The sequence below is a fragment of the Myotis daubentonii genome, chromosome 12, assembly GCF_963259705.1.
Source record: "Myotis daubentonii chromosome 12, mMyoDau2.1, whole genome shotgun sequence".
NCBI classification, from domain to species: Eukaryota; Metazoa; Chordata; class Mammalia; order Chiroptera; family Vespertilionidae; genus Myotis; species Myotis daubentonii.
Genome location: NC_081851.1, coordinates 13,849,308 through 13,866,978, shown reverse-complemented (window position 1 = coordinate 13,866,978; position 17,671 = coordinate 13,849,308). Strand labels below are relative to the sequence as shown.

At 46.2% G+C, this 17,671-nt stretch overlaps 2 non-coding genes across 2 annotated transcripts; both read left to right on the top strand.

Moving 5' to 3' along the window:
• Window positions 1-10,932: 10,932 nt before the first annotated feature.
• LOC132214055 (small nucleolar RNA SNORA74) lies at window positions 10,933-11,135 on the top strand. The gene has a single exon (XR_009448154.1). It is a non-coding gene; the product is annotated as a small nucleolar RNA SNORA74 (small nucleolar RNA).
• Window positions 11,136-13,914: 2,779 nt separating this feature from the next.
• LOC132214032 (U6 spliceosomal RNA) lies at window positions 13,915-14,018 on the top strand. The gene has a single exon (XR_009448132.1). It is a non-coding gene; the product is annotated as a U6 spliceosomal RNA (small nuclear RNA).
• The last annotated feature ends 3,653 nt before the right edge of the window (window positions 14,019-17,671 follow it).

The following is a 17,671-nucleotide window of genomic DNA, read 5'->3' as shown; positions in this document are numbered from 1 at the left end:
AGAATGAGCCCTAAAGATTAAAGTAGACAGAACCTAGAGACAGAACCTAGTGAGAGAACATGGCAAAAGATCCTGGACAGAACCCGGCTACAGGAATTGGCTGGAGATCCTAGACAGAACTTGGCTGGAGATGCTGGCTATAGAACCTGGCTGAAGAACCTAGCAAGAGAACATGGCTAGAGAACCTGGACAGAACGTGGCGACTGAACCTGGCTGGAGAACCTAGCGAGAGAACATGGCAAGAGAACCTAGCTACAGAACCTGGCTATGATGATCACCTGAACGCAGCCTATGTGTCATTCCTTCTTCGCCAACTCCGTCCACACCTTTGGGGACCCCTGGACCTGCTGGGGTTGGACCCCAGCATTAAATCTGATCTTTCAAAGTTCCAAAAAAAAAAAAAAGACTAAAGTAGCATCCTGGATATTTGGTTAGCATTCCCCAAAGGGGTGTGCTTTAGGGATAAATCTCCAATACAATATGTTTCAAGGCAATTTCGAGGATGCAATAACTTCCAGGAACTCTTCACATTTCGCCATTCTTGGAAAAAGATATCCTTGATGCCTAAAAGTGATCATTTCCCAATTGTACTAATTCTAGGAATAACCATACAAAGCCTTATCTGCACATAGTAATATGGTTGGACTTGGGAGATAACAAGGTCCCTCTGTTTAAAATCCTCCCTGTGTCCCAATCAAAAGAGTGAGTCTATTCTTAGTGTTTTTCTAAATATTTTCTGTCCCCTGCAATTCATTTGCCCTGTGTGCTGACTGTCTTTTAGCCATGCCAGTCTTAAAACTTCCAGATAATTTATATAATCTACCAGGTGACATTTATGGTTTATGAACATTCTGACGTTACAAGAAAAAATACTTGCTCATACTTGCTAATACACCTTAGTTCCCAAAATTTCAGAAGCAATATTCTAAAAGGCCACAAGATGGGGGCATTCCTGCATACAAGCAAATTCTCAAAGCAGTGCACTGAGCTCCCAAGTTTCAAGTTCTGCTTTGTTGTTTGTCTGTTTTTCTAAAATTTCTTTATTGATTAAGTTATTGCATATGTGTCCTTATCCCCACATTACCCTCCGCACCCTCCCCACTCATGCCCTCACCCGCCTGTTGTCTATGTCCAGTGGTTAGGCCTATATGCATGCAAATAAGTCCTTTGGTTGATCTCCCCCTCTTACCTCCACCCTCCCCTACCTTCCCTTTAGGGTTTGATGGTCTGATAGATGTTTCTCTGTCTCTGGATCTGTTTTTGTTCATCAGTTTATGTTGTTCATTCTATGTACCACAGTCCCTGGAGGTCTAGTGGTTAGGATTCGGCGCTCTCAAGTTCTGCTTTGACCAATAAGGGAGTCATTACCCACATGTGGCTAATTTAAAATGAAGTAAAAGGTGAAATCACGCTCCTAAGTTGCACTAAGCACCTCTCAAGAGCTCAATAGCCATATGCGGCTACTGGCTACTCTACTGCAAAGTGCAAAATAAAACATTTCTATTCTCAAAGGATTTTCTAGTGATTTTAAAATTAGTTTTCTTTAATTCAAAAAACAGAAAAAGTTTAAAAAGTGCTGATTCTTTTTATTATTCATAACACTGAACAAGTGGGAAAAACTTAAATGACCAGTGATAGAATTTTGGTTATCTGAATTGTGATTTAAACATATGCTGGAATATTACAAAGCCATTAAGATAGGACTCTCTTAGAATATGCGGGAAGGTTTATGGTATAATTTTAAGAACAAGGGGAAGCAAAAAGTATGTGTACATACATTTTTATAAATATATGTGCATACACATTTGAATATATAATTCCAAATTTGGCAACTTTATACTGTGCATACATATACATACCTATATAAAAACAAAAAAACCACAAAGAAACAAAGGGAAAAGATCATACTATTATCTAACTGTGGGATGTGAAATTACGGAGAACTTTTTATGTTCTTCTTTCAACATGCCTTTATTTTTTTATCTTTTTCCAGTATTGGAGAAAAAAAAATCAACGAAGGAAGAAACTATAAAAAGAATGTGGAATTTTTTGAACTTTTGCAAAAGCCAAAATAAGTTTCAGAAGATTCAGTAATTCATTTTAAAAAAACAACTAAAGATTTTTTTCTAAAGAATTTTTTTTAAATAAGTTTTATTGATTTTCTACAGAGAGGAAGGGAGAGGGATAGAGAGTTAGAAACATCCATGAGAGAGAAACATCAACCAGCCGCCTCCTGCACGCCCCCCACTGGGGATGTGCCCACAACCAAGGTACATGTCCTTGACCGGAATCGAACCTGGGACCCTTGAGTCTGCAGGCTGATGCTCTATCCACTGAGCCAAACTGGTACTGGCTAAAGATTTTTTTGATTTATATAAAGTTTTGTATAACCCCTGAAGCCATCTGCATAATTCTTGTCAACAAGACAGGTGTCATGGCAAGTGTCATTCGTAGGATGCTCCCATGTCTACAGAGCAGCTGAGTGGTGTCTGGATTCTCTCTGTAGCTGCACCTGTCTAAACGTTGAGCCCAGGGTGACATTCATTCATTTATTCGGAAGCAGATCTGTAAACATTTTCTATGCTCCAATTGTTCTGAATGAGAGTCTCTTCTGTGTCCCTATTGCTGTCCTTAACCGTAAAAATTCTTTTCCCACTGGTCCTTTTGGAAATTGGTTGAAATTCATGAAGACACCAGCATGTGTCTTAGGAACGGAAGGTCAGACTTTCCATCAGGGAGGACAAGGAAACCCTGGACACAGGAGGCAGCTTGCTCTGGGGGAGCCGACTTGGCTGGATTTGGAACCCCACCAATTCTGGCCTCCTGTCTTCAGTTCTCTGACTTCAGTTCTCTGCTTTCTAAAATGGGAGGCACATGGGGACCATTGTGGGATTAGAACAATACATGTAAGGTGCCTGAATTATGGAAGACAACTAGGTTTTTTTTTTTTTCATTCTTATTCAGATGTTTATTTAACAAAAACTTATCCATTTTTCCCTTTTATCAACCATTTTGAGCACTGTGAGATTTTACACTGTCTGTCCAGGTGTCAGGCTGTGTTTAACATTTGTGTAGCTGGAGGTGACAAAGGCTCCAAATACCTCTGAGGTCTCTGCTTTTGTTTTTCCTGCTGCCTTCAGATTACCCGAAGAATTCCTTCTCAGAAAGAGTTTGCTTCATGCAGTGCCATTAGTTGGCATGCATTCATAGTTCAGAGGGCTAGAGAGTGTCACACCCAGGGGCAATGGTAAGATTTCTTTGAGGAGGTGGGGAAGGCATGGTTTTCTTTACTAAAATGAGAGGAGAGACTGTGAAAGGTGAGATGGGAAAAAAAAATCACAGATGACTCCTCAGGCAGATCAAATTTGAAAAGAGTACCTAGAAGAAACAGAATTTAGAAATTAATTTTCTCAAATACTTTGTAAACACTTACATACTCTTGAAAAGTCTTCATGTGCCCTGTTTTCCAGTGTTCTCAAATTTTCCATCAGGGAAGGTCTGTACGGATAGGAAGGAGAAGCAAAGCCTTATGAGCTCTGGTAACTGTGGCAACAAATGAAGAGATTGAGGATAGGGAACTGCAGATGCCTCCTGTCCCCTCCTCTGCAGCCAGGACTCTCAGAGGGGAGAGGGGGACACACAGACACTGGGGTTAGAATTGGAGGGCTGAGGACTGCTCCCCTGGGATTATCGGGGCAGCCTGGGAGCCTCCAGCAGGGATGCTGCATGTCCTCGCTCTCTGGGTGAGAACTCCAGAGGGAAACTTGGAGTAGGACCCCACACATGGACCCAGACTAGCTACTCCCTGGGCGACAATAGGCGATACAAAGACTCTGCCCCTGTTGCCAGAAAAACAAAATATCTCCACCTCCCATCCCATATAACACCAATGGGAAAGGCACTGTGTTCATTTAAAGACAGGATTCAGTTCATGAGGCTGAACTCAGATATTAAATTGAGCTAAATATTTTCTTTTGCTCTTGTCCCCTCTATCCCCTGGTGGGGGACTCAAGAGAAAATCCATTTAGAAATAAATAAATAAGCTATATTTTTTCTGCACATTGAACATACTGAATATATTTGCAACTTTGGTCCGTACTTATCTTTATTCATACAAAACTGTAACTCTATCTGACATTTCTTCTTAAAGGTTTTTCTTCCTCGGTACAATGTGCAAAGGAAATTTCTTATTATAAAAATCATGCTGTGGTTTCACCTGTTGTGTTTCTGTAAAGTAAGCTGACCTTCTTTCACTAGATACTGAGCAGGGGTCTTGTGAAAATAGCATAAAGGCTCTTGTGAGGGGAGAACCCTTCCTAGTATCTAGTGATAAAAGTAATTCAGAATTTGTATATATTTCTTAAAAAGAAACCTTCAAAAGTCATTGCTGAATTCCCACTCAGCACTGGGGACTCTTTGGTCCTAGCACAGGCCTAGGTACCTTCTGAGAGGGAGAGCCAGTACTGAAAAAGTCAGTTCTAGAAATGTCTGTAAAACATACATTTGGCAAATGAATGAACAAAGAAGCAAAGAAACACTCATAGAGAAGATGTTCCACTCTGCTGACTTAAAGTTCGCTTTCCAAAGGAGGTTTGAAGCTTCCTACTGTTTTTTCAGCTCCTTTGGATTTTTAAAAGGCAGGGCCTTTGAAGTCTAATGGGAGAAAGACAAGAAAGTGCTGGGCATTCAGAATCATGGGCAGTGGGAATATTGGGGAACCCCAGACCAGTCACTTCATCTCCCTGAACCAGTTTCAATCTGCAAAATAACTAATGTGTGTTTTTTAAAAAAATGTTTTTATTTATTAAATCCATTGGGGTGACATTGGTCAACAAAAACATATAGGTTTCAGGTGTGGGTTCTATGTTACAGGATCTGTATATTGCACCTTGTGATCAACGCAGGAAGCAACACCAGGCTGGTGAACAGGAGATGAGGTGTAAGGGCGCATCATGGGTCAACTGGCCACCAGAGGCCAAAGGACTGGCCTGTGAAGGACCAGGAACAGGAGCAACATCCTGGCATGAACCTGGTCTGCAGTCAGAACCCTCTCCTCCCCGAGGCAGGACATAAAGCAGCTACTGCATTTCTGAACAAGAAATTGAGACGCGGGTTTTGACCAAAAAATTAAGATATTTTAAAAATTCATGAATCTATGTGGGATGTCCTAAAGAGGATGAAGGTATCATATGTATGTACATGTTAATGAATCAGGTTTATTACAAATAAAAAATATATGAAATCCGAAAAGAGCTCTTTGCTCAGGAAAATCATTCAGCAAGTGTGTGCTGTCTACCTGGGTCTTGGGGGCTTGGCCTTCACAGGTCACCTTTCAGGTGCTGAGAGGGCCTGAGAGACAGACAGGCGAACAAGAACCAAGGCCACACTTTATTTCAGAAGATAGGAAGAGCCATGAAGAAAATAGACTTAGCTTATATGACTAGGGAGCCACAGGGACACAAAAGATTTCTATTGGTGCCCTGACCTATGACCTTAAACGCAGTGGTTCACAGGACAAAGTGTGGGATCCCAGGTGCTGTGGGTCAGAAACCTGAGGTGGTTCATTGGGTTGCCCTCCTCCCAGGAGGCCTCAGGGTCCTGCACATGGGGAGGTGCAGAATCCATTCCTTATGGCACAGTTCCCTTCTGTGTCCCTGCCAAAGCCACTCCCAGCTTCCTGGGGCTCCCCAAAATCTTGGCCTTTGATCCCTTCCTCCAGCCTCAAAGACAGCAACTCAAGTGGAGTCCCTCCCTGGCTTCTCTGACCCACCCTCCCACCCAGTTTTCACTTTGAAGAACACCTAGTTACTGAGGGCCAGGACCCAGGAGAGCCACACCTCCTGTGGTTTCTGTAGAGGGCCTTTGGTATGTTGGGGTCAATAAATGTTTATTCACTGATTTTTAACAACAACACCACCAGAAAACTTGAGAGGTTGGCCCACATGGCTGGCCTGGCATGGTGGTTAGGTTACCTCTATGACCTGTCTTACCATTCTGACCTCTGTTAGTATTGTGACCTACTGCCAGGTGATATACCATAGGGCTGGCTACATGGGGGCTTCAGAGCAGAGTGACTCCCTAGCAGGCTCAGGAAAGGGCTCCCCAAAATGTTTAAACTGAGACATGGCTGTTGAGACAGAGCTGGCGCCATGGAGACCTGGGGAAGCCACCCCAAAAGGAGAGGCAGTGCCCCAGGGCAAGGACAGCCAGGCTGGATGGGAACAGCAGAGAGCGGGGGGTCGGGGGGGGGCATAGAGGGCCCTAGTGTGGGTTGAAATTGCTGTCACAGCAGGAAGGCTTTTAGGCACGAGAATAGGGGGATCTGATTTATATTTTTTAAAGATCACTCGGTGATTTGACATTTGAAATGATATTTGACATGTATCCTGAGAGCCCGGGAGGATTTGGGCAGATGAAGACGGTGAGATGTGCTTCATGTGCAGACAGTGGACACGGCCTGGAGGCAGGACAGATGAACACTGGGGACCAGAGCACATGCCTCGCAGAGCCTGTGACTGATGGGAACAGGCAGGGAAACAGAAGACCCTGCATGGATGGGGCAGGGCAGGGGAAAGGGGTCCTTCCATGGAGGGGGCAGGGTGGGAGAGGCAGTGAAACCTCCATGGAGAGGGCAGGGCAGGGAGGAGAGAGGACCCTCCATGGAGGGGAAAGGAAGGGAGGAGAAGGGACCCTCCATGGAGGGGAAAGGAAGGGAGGAGAGGGGACCCTCCATGGAGGGGAGAGGGTAGGGAGAAGAAGGGACCTTCCATGGAGGATGCAGGGCAGTGGGGACAGGGAATCCTCCATGGAGGGACAGGCAGGGAGGAGAGGGGACCCTCCATGGAGGGGACAGGGCCATGGGGAAAGGGAATCCTCCATTGAGGGGACAGGCAGGGAGAAGGGGGACCCTCCATGGACGGAACAGGCAGGGAGGAGAGGGGACCCTCCATGGAGGTGTCAGGCAGGGAGGAGTGGGGATCCTCCATGGAGGGAAAAGGGCAGGGATGAAATGGGACCCTCCATGGAGGGTGCAGGGCAGTGGGGAACCTTCCATGGAAGGGACAGGTAGAGAGAAGAGTGGACCCTCCATGGAGGGGTGAGGGCAGGGAGGAGATGGGACCCTCCATGGAGGCGGCAAGGATAGGGAGAAGAAGGGACCTTCCATGGAGGGTGCAGGACAGTGGGGACAGGGAACTTTCCATGGAGGGGACAGGCATGGGTGTGAGGGGAAACTCCATGGAGGTGATGGGCCAGGAGAAGAGGGGACCCTCCTTTCCGGGACACGTAGGCAGTAGAGGGGTCCCTCCATGGAGGGAACAGGCAAGGAGGAGCGGGGACCCTCAATAGAGGGGATGGGTCAGGGAGGAGAAGGATACCTCCATGGAGGGGAAGGGCAGGGAGGAGAGGGGACCCTCCATGATGGAGAAGGGCAGGGAGGAGTTGGGACCCTCCATGCAGGGGGGACTGTTAGGGTGATGGGAACTCTCCATGGAGGGGACAGACAGGGAGGAGAGAGGACCCTCCATGGAGGGGACAAGACAGGGAGGAGATGGGAACCTCCATGGAGGGGACGGGTCACGGAGGAGAAGGTACTCTCCATGCAGGGGGACAGTAGGGTTATGGGAACCCTCCATGGAGGGGACAGGTAGGGAGGAGTAGGGACCCTCCACGGAGGGCATGGGTCAGGGAGGAGAAGGATCCCTCCATGGAGGGTACAGGGCAGGGAGGAGAGGGCAGAGACGGGGAAAGGGAAACCTACAGTGATGGGCCAGGCAGGGAGGAGAGGGGACCCCTCCATGGAGGGGACAGGGCAGGGAGGAGAGGGGACATTCCATGGAGGGGACATGCCATGGAGGAGAAGGATCCTTCCAGGGAGAGGAAGGGCAGGGAGGAGATGGGAACCTCCATGGAGGAGATGGGTCAAGGAGGAGAAGGTACCCTCCATGGAGCGGGGAGCGTAGGGGACAGGGAAGGGAGAATAGGGGACCCTCCATGGATGGGGCACGGTTATGGGGAAGGGATACAGGGAACCCTCTAAGGATGGGCTGGGCAGGGAGGAGAGGGGACACTTCATGAAGAAGGGAGGGCAGGGGAAGTGGGGACCCTTCATGCAGGAGACAGGGCAGTGGAGCATGGGACCCACCATGGAGGGAAGAGGACAGAGAGTGAAGAGACCCTCCATGGAGGTTATAGCTAAAGAGGAGATGGGACCCTCCGTGGAGGTAACAGGGCAGGGAGGAGAAAGGACCCTCCAAGGAAGGGAAGGATAGTGGGCATGGGTACTCTATATGGAGGGGGAAGGGCAGGGGGTTTGGGGAACAGGGAACTCTCCATTGATGGGGCAGGGCAGTGGGGACTGGCAACATGGGACCCTCCAAGGATTGGCTTGTCAGAGAGGAGAGGGGACTCTCCATGGAGGAGGGAGGGCAGGGAAAGTGGGGACCTTCATGGAGTGGACTGGGCAGAGAGGAGAGGGGACTCTCCTTGGAGAGGACAAGGCAGGTAGGAGAAGGCACCCTCCATGGAGAGGGAAGAGCAGAGGAAAAGGGAACCCTCCGTGGATGGGACAGGGCAGGGGGGAGAGGGCATACTCCTTGGAGTGTACTGGGCACGGAGGAGAGGGGACCCTCCAGGGAGGGGGCAGGGCAGTGGTGACAGGGAAACCTCCATGGAGGCTACAGAACAGGTGGGGCAGGGAACCCTCCATGGAGGGGGCAGGGCTCGAGGCGGGGGGGCTGGCCAGGGAACCCAACAGGGATGTGTCAGACAGGGAGTAGAGGGGACCCTCCTTGGAGGCGGCAGAGCAGAGGAACAGGAAACCCTCCATGGATGGGACAGGGCAGGGGGGAGAGGGCACACTCCATGGAGGGGACAGGGCAGGGAGGAGAGGGGACTCTTCATAGAGGGTAGAGGGCAGGAGACAGGGAAACCTTCATGGAGGGGGCAGGGCAGGGGGACAGGGAAACCTTCAGAAAGGAGTTAGAGCTGGGGGACAGGAACTGCACTTGCAGGGATGGAATAGTGGGTACAGCAAACCCTCCATGCAGTGGGGAGGACAGGAAGGAAGGGAACCCCAATTATAGGGGGCAGGGCAGGGAGGAGAGGGGAGACCAGGAACCCTCTATGGGCAGGGGGCAGGGCAGTTGGACAGGTAATCCCCATGCAGAGGGTAGGGCAGGAGGAAAGGGAACCACACTTTGAGAGAGCAGGGCACAGAGGAGACAGAACTATCCATTGAGGGAGCTGGGCAGGGGGACAGGGATCCCAACTTTAGGGGGAGAGGCAGGGAGGAGAAGGTACCCTCCATGGATGGGGCATGGCAGGGGTGTAGAGAACCCCACTTTGAGGGGGAGGGTCAGGGAGGAAGATTTCCTTCGTGGAGGGGGCACGGCAGGGGGACAGAGAACCTCACTTTGAGGGGGCAAGCAGTGGAGAAAGGGAGCCCCGGTTTGAGGGAGAAGGGCATGGAGGAGACAGAATCCTTCATGGAGGGACAGGGCATGCATGAGAGGGAACAGGGAACCCTCCATGGAGAGGAGAGGCTGGGGGGATAGGGAAGCCTACTTTGAGACAGCAAGGATTTTAGCACAGGTCCTGAAATAGATGGCAGGGCAGGGGGGAGAGGGCATCATCCAGGGAGGTAGCAGGGCAGGGAGGACAAAGGACCCCACATAGTCTGAGCAAGATAGGGGGGTTAGGGCACCATCCATGGAGGGGCCAGGGAAGGGGGGACATGGGAGTAGAGATAGGTAACAGGAGAAACAGACCCCTCCATGGAGAGTTCCCTGTTCCCCATGGTGGAGCCCTTGCCCCCAGCCCTGCCCCTTGGCAGCATTCCCTCTCATACCTGTCCATCGGCCCCTCCCCTGGTCCCCTGACCCTGCTGCCCTGCCTTCCCATGGAGGGGCTGCTGTCTCTCCTGCTCTGACCACTCTGTGGTTGGTCCCCTTATCCCTCTGCCCTTTCCCTCCATGCAGGGTCTTCTGTTTCCCTGCCCTGACCCCTCACTCACAGGCATCTGAAGGGCATATGCTCTGGTCTGTCCAGTGTTCATCTCTCCTGCCTCCAGGCCGAATGTCCACCCTCTGTACCTGAAGCATATTCTCACCTTCTTCATCTGTCTAAATCCTACCCGTGCTCTCAAGACACATCTCAAATATCATTTCAAATGTCAAATCACAAGCAGGGGAAGGGGGGTGGAGGGTGGGGGCTGGGAAGTTGGGGGTGGAGGATGGGAGGTGTGGGGTGTGGGGTGCGTGATGGGGGGGCGGTGGGGGGTTGGGTTGGGGTAAGAGTGGGAGGTGGGGGTGAGGGGTAGTGTTGGGGGATGAGAGCTGGCGGGAGGGGAGTTGGGGTGGCAGATGGGGGCTGTGCATTGGGGATGTGGTGAGGCAGATGGGGGCTGGGTGTGTGGGGTGTGGGGTGGCAGGTAGGTGGCGTGTGGGGAGTAGGGGGTAAGGTTGGTGGTGACAGGTAGGGGAGGGAGAAGAGGGCATAGGGGGGATAAATGGTGATAGAAGGAGACTTGACCTGAAGCCAGTGAGCACACAATGCGATATACAAATGATGCATTATAGAATTGCACACCTGACCTATGCAATTTTATTAATGAATGTCACCCAAATAAGGTTGATTAAAAATAAATAAAAGGTGGGTCTTTTGAGGTTGATTAGGTTATGAGGGTGGAGCCCTCGTGAATAGGATTAATACCCTTTTCAAAGATATCCCATGCTAGACTTATCAGGAGATGCTTTTATATGTTATGTAAATGTCTAACCACTATTTTGTACACTTGAAACTAATATTGAATGTCATCCCTAATTGAAAAAAATTAAAGAAGTAATTTTTAATAAAAATGAAAATGCAAATCAGAGTGATCTTTAAAAAATATAAATCAGATCATTACACTCTGTGCCTAAAAGCCTTAAGTGCTCCAGCAGGGGTCAGCTCTCCAGAAAGAATCATGCCTGTGAGGGTGTTACACTGCTGGGAGAGGAATGCCCTGTCTTCTTCCTCCAGTAGCTCCCTTCACTGCTCTGGTGATGTGTGGCACTGGTGCAGGGCAGAACTGTGCTTCCTTGAGAGTGAGCTAAGCATCACTTTGGCTGCTTAGTTATAGTGTGGGAGCAGACACACAGAAAATAAATTTAAGCCTTAAAAGTTCTCACAGCATTTCAACCCTCCAAACGGACCTCTATCCTCCCTTCCCTACACTCCAGCCAGCCTGGCTCACCCAGCCTTGAGGAAAGAAGGCAGGGACAGTGCTGCCCGGGAAGCCAGTGAGCATGCATCTGGTCGGAAGTCTGGAGAGAGCTCCAGTTCTCTTAGGACAGAAATGGAGGGATGAATCTGCTGAAATCAGCCACCCATGAGGGGATTCTACTTTTCACTACGTGATGGCTGGATTGCACCTGCATGATGCCACCATGCTCTCGCTCCCCTGTGGGGATCCATGAGTCATCTACAACAGGAAGCAGCTCTCTGGCCTTTGAGAATCCACAGACCTTCTGCAAAGCCCTTAAGCTCACACAGCTGATCTCAGACTACAGATTCCAGACACCTTCAATCCTGGGAAGCAGCCTCTTTTGACTTTTTCATTCTCCTCCTACAAACAATGCCAGGTCTGCGTCTTCTGTACACTGCTCAAGGATGTGTGAGGACCCAGGGGGTGGCAGCTGGACCTGATATCCCCTGGGACATTTGCTGAGTGGCCTCAGACCCAACACTGACACTGAGCTTGAACCTGCATCCATCTGGTGAGCACCACTCACCTCTACCTGGGGACTCCCTGAGAACCTCCCTCATGCAACTTGAGTGCTTCCAGAGACTCTTTCATTAACTGAGACAAACAGGCACCCGGCAGATGGAGGCAGACAGGGAGGCAGAACATGGTGTGCTCTGGGGCTTTTGCTGACCTGCCCCCAGGCTCAATGCTAGTCAAAGCCAGCTTTGGTGCCCTGCTTGGACCTTCCTGTGCTCACTGGGCCTTAGCAGAGGCTGTCACAAATTGTGAATTGCTTTGTAGATGCAAAGAGATTGCCCTGGGAGAGTCACATCAAGCATCTGACATTGTTCAGCACCAGAGTCCCTCCCAGGAAGCCCCAGGAACAACAAGCCGATAGCCAGCTTCAGAGCACATCAGAGAAGGATACAATTAGCCTCAGAAGCGGCAGATCCAAAGAGAGATCTAGGAAGGCACCAGACCCCGCTGAGATGAATTGCGCTCCATGTGGTCAACACCTGTCAGCAGCTCATACACTACACTGTAGGCAGGGTACACTGTGGTCACAGCCAACTAGCCTGAGCATCGAATCACTACATGAATGGGCCAACAGCCATCAAGAATCAACTGCCACAGGAAGGTTCACATAACACACACGGGACATCCCTGGAGCACTCAACTCAGATGAACAAGAAGAAATTGCCACTGGGTTCCACAGGACTCCTACTACACGAAGCCACACTACCAAGACCTGGATTTTAATACAAAGAAAGAAACACACAGAGGCAGCCAAAATGCAAAGAAACATGCCCCAAATTTAAGAACAGGGGACACATCCAGAAAAAATGCTAAACAAAGTGAGGCAAGCAATATTTCAGATAGTTAATTTAAGTTAGGTGAAGAATGGATGAAATCATTGGGAACTTGAAAACTGATAGTAGGCATGAAAAAGAACATTTAAGCCATATAAAAGATCCAGTCAGAAATAAAGAGTAAAATCTTTGAAATGAAGAATACACTAGAGAAAATAAATAATTTGATTAAGGAGAGAATCAAATTAGTGATTTGGAAGACAAGGTCACAGAAGACAAAAGCAGCAAAAAGAAAAAAGAACTTTTAAAAATGAGGAATGTTTAGGGGACTTTTGGGACAACATGACACATTAACAACAACCACATTATAGCAGTACAAGGACAAAAGAAAGGTTAAGGGACTACACCATATTAAAAGAAATAATGACCGAACACTTCCCTAACCTGGTGAAGGAAGAGACACACGTCCAGGAAGCACAGAGTCCCAAACAAGATGAACCCAAAAAGGCTTGACACCAGGACACATCATCATGACAATGACAAAGATTAAAGACAGGACATCTTAAAAGCAACAAAAGAAAGACGGTCAGTTACCTACAAGGGAGCTCCCATAAGACTGTCAGCTTATTTCTCTACAAAAACATACCAGGCCAGTAGGGATTGGCACAAAATATTCAAAATAATGACAAGCTAGGACCTTCAACCAAGACTACTTTACCCAGTAAGGCTGTCATTTAAAATTGATGGAGAAATAAAGAGCTTCCCAGACAAGAAACAGCAAAAGAAGTGTGTTACCACCAAACCATTAGTATAAGAACTATCGTGAAGGAATAAAAGGGAAACAGAGTTAAAAGAATAAAACATATCTACAAATAATCACTTTAAATGTAAGTGGCTTGACTGCTGCAATTAAAAGACATGGTAGCTGAATCGATAAGAAATCAAGAACCATATATATGCAGTCAACAAGAGACCTATCTCAGAATGAAAGACATACAGACAAAAAGCAAGGGGATGGCAAAAGGTATTTCATGCAAATACAAATGTGAAATATGCCGGGGAGGTAAACCTAGAGCTGACAAAACAGACTTTAAAACAAAGGCTATATTGAGCGATAAGAATGGACACCACAGAATGATAAAGAGAGCAATCCAACAAGAGGATATAACCCTTGCAAACATGTATTTCTTCAACATAAGAGCAAGTAAATGTGTAAATCAAATCCTGATGTACATAAATGGAGAGTTCAACAATAATACAGACGTCGTAGGGGATTTGAACAATCCCACTGGCATCAATGGCTGGATCTTCCGCACAGAAAATCAAGAAGCAAAGAGTGGCCTGGTGCTGGACTCTGCAGCAGCAGCAGCAGCAGCAGCAGCAGCAGCAGCAGCACATATAGTAAAGCTGGAATGATGGAGAGGAAATTAGGGTGGCCCCTGCGCAAGGGTGACACTCAAATCAGTGAAGCGTTCCCTTCCCCCTAGCCTGTGACATGCTCCCCTGGATCCCCTAGGCTCCCCTGGCTCCCCTGGGCTGGGGCCCCTGCGGGTGGGGGTGGAGGGAGATGGGCGGGGGCTGGGGGGGGAGGGAGACGGGCGGGGGCTGGGGGGGGAGGGAGAAGGCGGGGGGGAGACTTGGGCCCTGACCTCCTCCTGGGCTGGGGTCCCTGTGGGTGGGGGCGGAGGGAGATAGGCAGGGGCTGGGGGGGGAGGGAGATGGGCGGGGGCTGGGGGGGGGAGGGAGAAGGTGGGGGGGAAGACTTGGGCGCTGCCTCACCCTTGCACAGGGCGGCCTCACACCTAGTCTTTAAAAAAAAAAAAAGAGTGGACTGAAATAACACAATAGATCAAATGGATTTAATTGGTATCTTCAGAGCATTTTCACCCTGAAGCAGTAGAATATACATTCTTTTTAAGTGGACGTGCAACATTATCTAGATAGACCACATGTTAGGGCACAAAAACAGTCTCAGTAAATTTAAGAAGATTGAAATCATATCAAGAATCTTTTCTGATCATAACTGTATAAAACTATAAGTCAATTAGAAAAAACTGACCTACAAGTGATCTATTACTGAATTGTACACACCTAAAACCACCCATGCCCCAATAAATTTATTAACAGAGATAAAATCAATGAAAAGCAAAAATGAATAAATAAATAAAAATTTGGGGATACATGGTGGTGAGAATTGCATGTCAATATACTTGATGTATACTTAAATGTGGTTAAAACTCTAAATCTTATATTTATTTGACCACAATAAAAATTAGTAATTATAGGATTAAAAAGAAAAAGAAAAAACTATAAAACACAGAAAGTCTTGGAGGCTAATTAACATGTTACTAAACAATGAATAGATAACAATGAGATCAAGGAAATAATGAAATAATACCTTGAAACACATGGAAATGAGAACACAACAATCCTAACGCTATGGAGCACAGGATAAGCAGTCCTAAGAGGAAAATTCCTAACATTACAGGCCTACCTCAAGAAACAAGAAAAATCTGAAATACATCATCTAACTTGACACTTAGAGGAACTAGTGCAAAAGAAAAACAAAGACACCATAAAGTGAGAAGAATAAAGAAAATAATAAAGATCAGAGCAGAAATAAACAAAGCAGTAAAAAACAAACATGAGATCAATGAAGCTAAGGCCATTTTGTGTCAGTGGTTAGAGATGTGGTCCACGGAACAAAGGATCATGCGTTCGATTCCCAGTCAAAGGCATGTACCTGGGTTGCAGGTTCACCCCTGCCACCTGTTGAGGTGTACATGTGTGTGAGACAACCATTTGATGTGTGTGTCTCACACTGATCTCTCTCTCTCTCTCTCTCTCTCTCTCTCTCTCTCTCTCTCTCTCTCTCTTTCCCCTCTCTTTCTCCCTTCTTACCTCCCTCCCTCCCTCCCTCCCACATCTCTAAAAAAAAAAAATTCATTGGACAATATATACTAGGTGAGAATTAAAAGAAAAAATAACTTCTCAACAAACGCAGGTGCTGGACTGGATGGCTTCACAGTGCATTTCATCAAACAGTCAGAGAAGAACTAGCACCTGTTCTCCTCAAACTCATCCAAAACACTCAAGACAGGGGAAGCCTCCCAAGCTCATTTTATGCGTCCAGCATTCTCCTAACCCCAAACCAGAATAAGACTTTATAAAGAAAAAAAAATTATAGGTTAATATCCCTGATGAATGTAGATGCTAAAATCCTCAACAAAATATTGGCAAACTGGATCCAGTAATACATTTAAAAGATTACACATCAGGATGAAGTGGGATTTATTCCAGGGATGCAAGCTTGGTACAGTATCTACACATAAAAAACACGATACATCGTAAACAAAATAAAGAATCAAATTCACATGATTACAACAATAGACGCAGAAAGCATTCACCAAAACACAACACCTATTCATTATAACAAATCTCAGTGAAAATGTGAATAAAGGGAATTCACCTGAACATAATAAAGATCATGAAGAAAGAAGAAAGAATAAGAAAGAAAGAAAGAAAGAAAGAAAGAAAGAAAGAAAGAAAGAAAGAAAGAAAGAAAGAAAGAAAGAAAGAAAGAAAGAGAAAGAAAGAAAGAAAGAAGGAAGTGGAAGAAAGAAGAAAGTGAAAGAAAGGAAGGAAAGACAGGAAGAAGTTGAAGAAGATACAAATTAATAAAAGCACATACGGTGTTCAAAGATAGGAAGAATTAACAATGTTCAAATGTCCAATGACGTAATTCAGAGAGCTACAACAAATATCACAAAAATTTATATGGAAGTACAAAAAACACACAAAAAACACCAAAAAACCCAACACACACACACACACACAAACAAAACAAACAAAATAAAACCAAACCAATAGAGTAATCTTGAGAAAGAAGAACAAAGTGGGAGGAATCATGCTACCTGATAACAAACTATACTACGAGGCCATAGTAATAAATATAGTATGGTACTGGCATAAAACAGACATAAAGATCTGTGGAACAGAACAAAAAGTCCAGAAATAAACCCATACATTTATGGTCAATTAATATTTGACAAAGGACACAAGAATATACAATGTGGTAAAGATAGTCCACTCAAAAAATGCTATTGGGAAAATTGGGCACATAAGTGGAAAAATAAATGAATGCAGACTACCTTCTTACACCATATTGAAGAATAAACACAGAATGGATTAAAAACTTGAAAGTGACATTTGAAACCATAAAACTTCTAGATGAAAATAAAGGTAATAAATTTTCATAGAAATATTTTTTATTCTGATATATCTATTTGGGCAACAGAAGCAAAAGAAAAACTAAACAAATGGGTCTACATCAATCTAAAAAGTTGTTGCACAGCAAAGGAAACCACCAAGAAAATGAAAAGACAACCCACTGAAGGGGAGAACATATTTGCCAATGATACATCTGATAAGGGTTTAATATCCAAAAATTCATGAAGAACTTAAAAAACTCAACATCATAACAAAATTAAACAATCCAATTTAAAAATGAGCAAAGAACCTAAACAGACACCTCTCCAGCGAGGACCTGCAGATGATTATTTCACAAAATGATGCTGAGCATCACTAGTCATTACAGAAATGGAAATTAAAGTCACAGTGAGGTATCACCTCCCATCTGTCAGAATGGCTATCATCAATAAATCAATAAACATCAAGTGCTGGTGAATATGTGGAGAAAAGAGAACTCTTGTGTACTCTTGGTGGGAATGCAGATTGGTGCAACCACTGCGGTAAGCAGTATGAAGTTACCTCAAAAATTAAAAATAGAACTGCTTTATGACCTAACATTTCCACTTCTGAGAATATCTCTGCAGAAACCTGAAACACTGATCGGAAAGGATATATGCAATGCTATGTTGACTGCAGCATTACTTACAATAGCAAAGATTTCACAGCAGCCCAAGTGCCCAGCAGCAGATAAGTGGAGAAAAGGCTGTGGTACATTAACACAACGGAATACGACTCACCCACACACACAAAAAGGAAATGAAGGAAATCTTACCTTTGACAACAGCATGGATGGAGCCGGTGAGTATTATGCTAAGTGAAGTGAAGTAAGCCAGTCAGAGAAATACAAGTTCCTTATGGTTTCACTTATATGTGGAATCTAATGAAC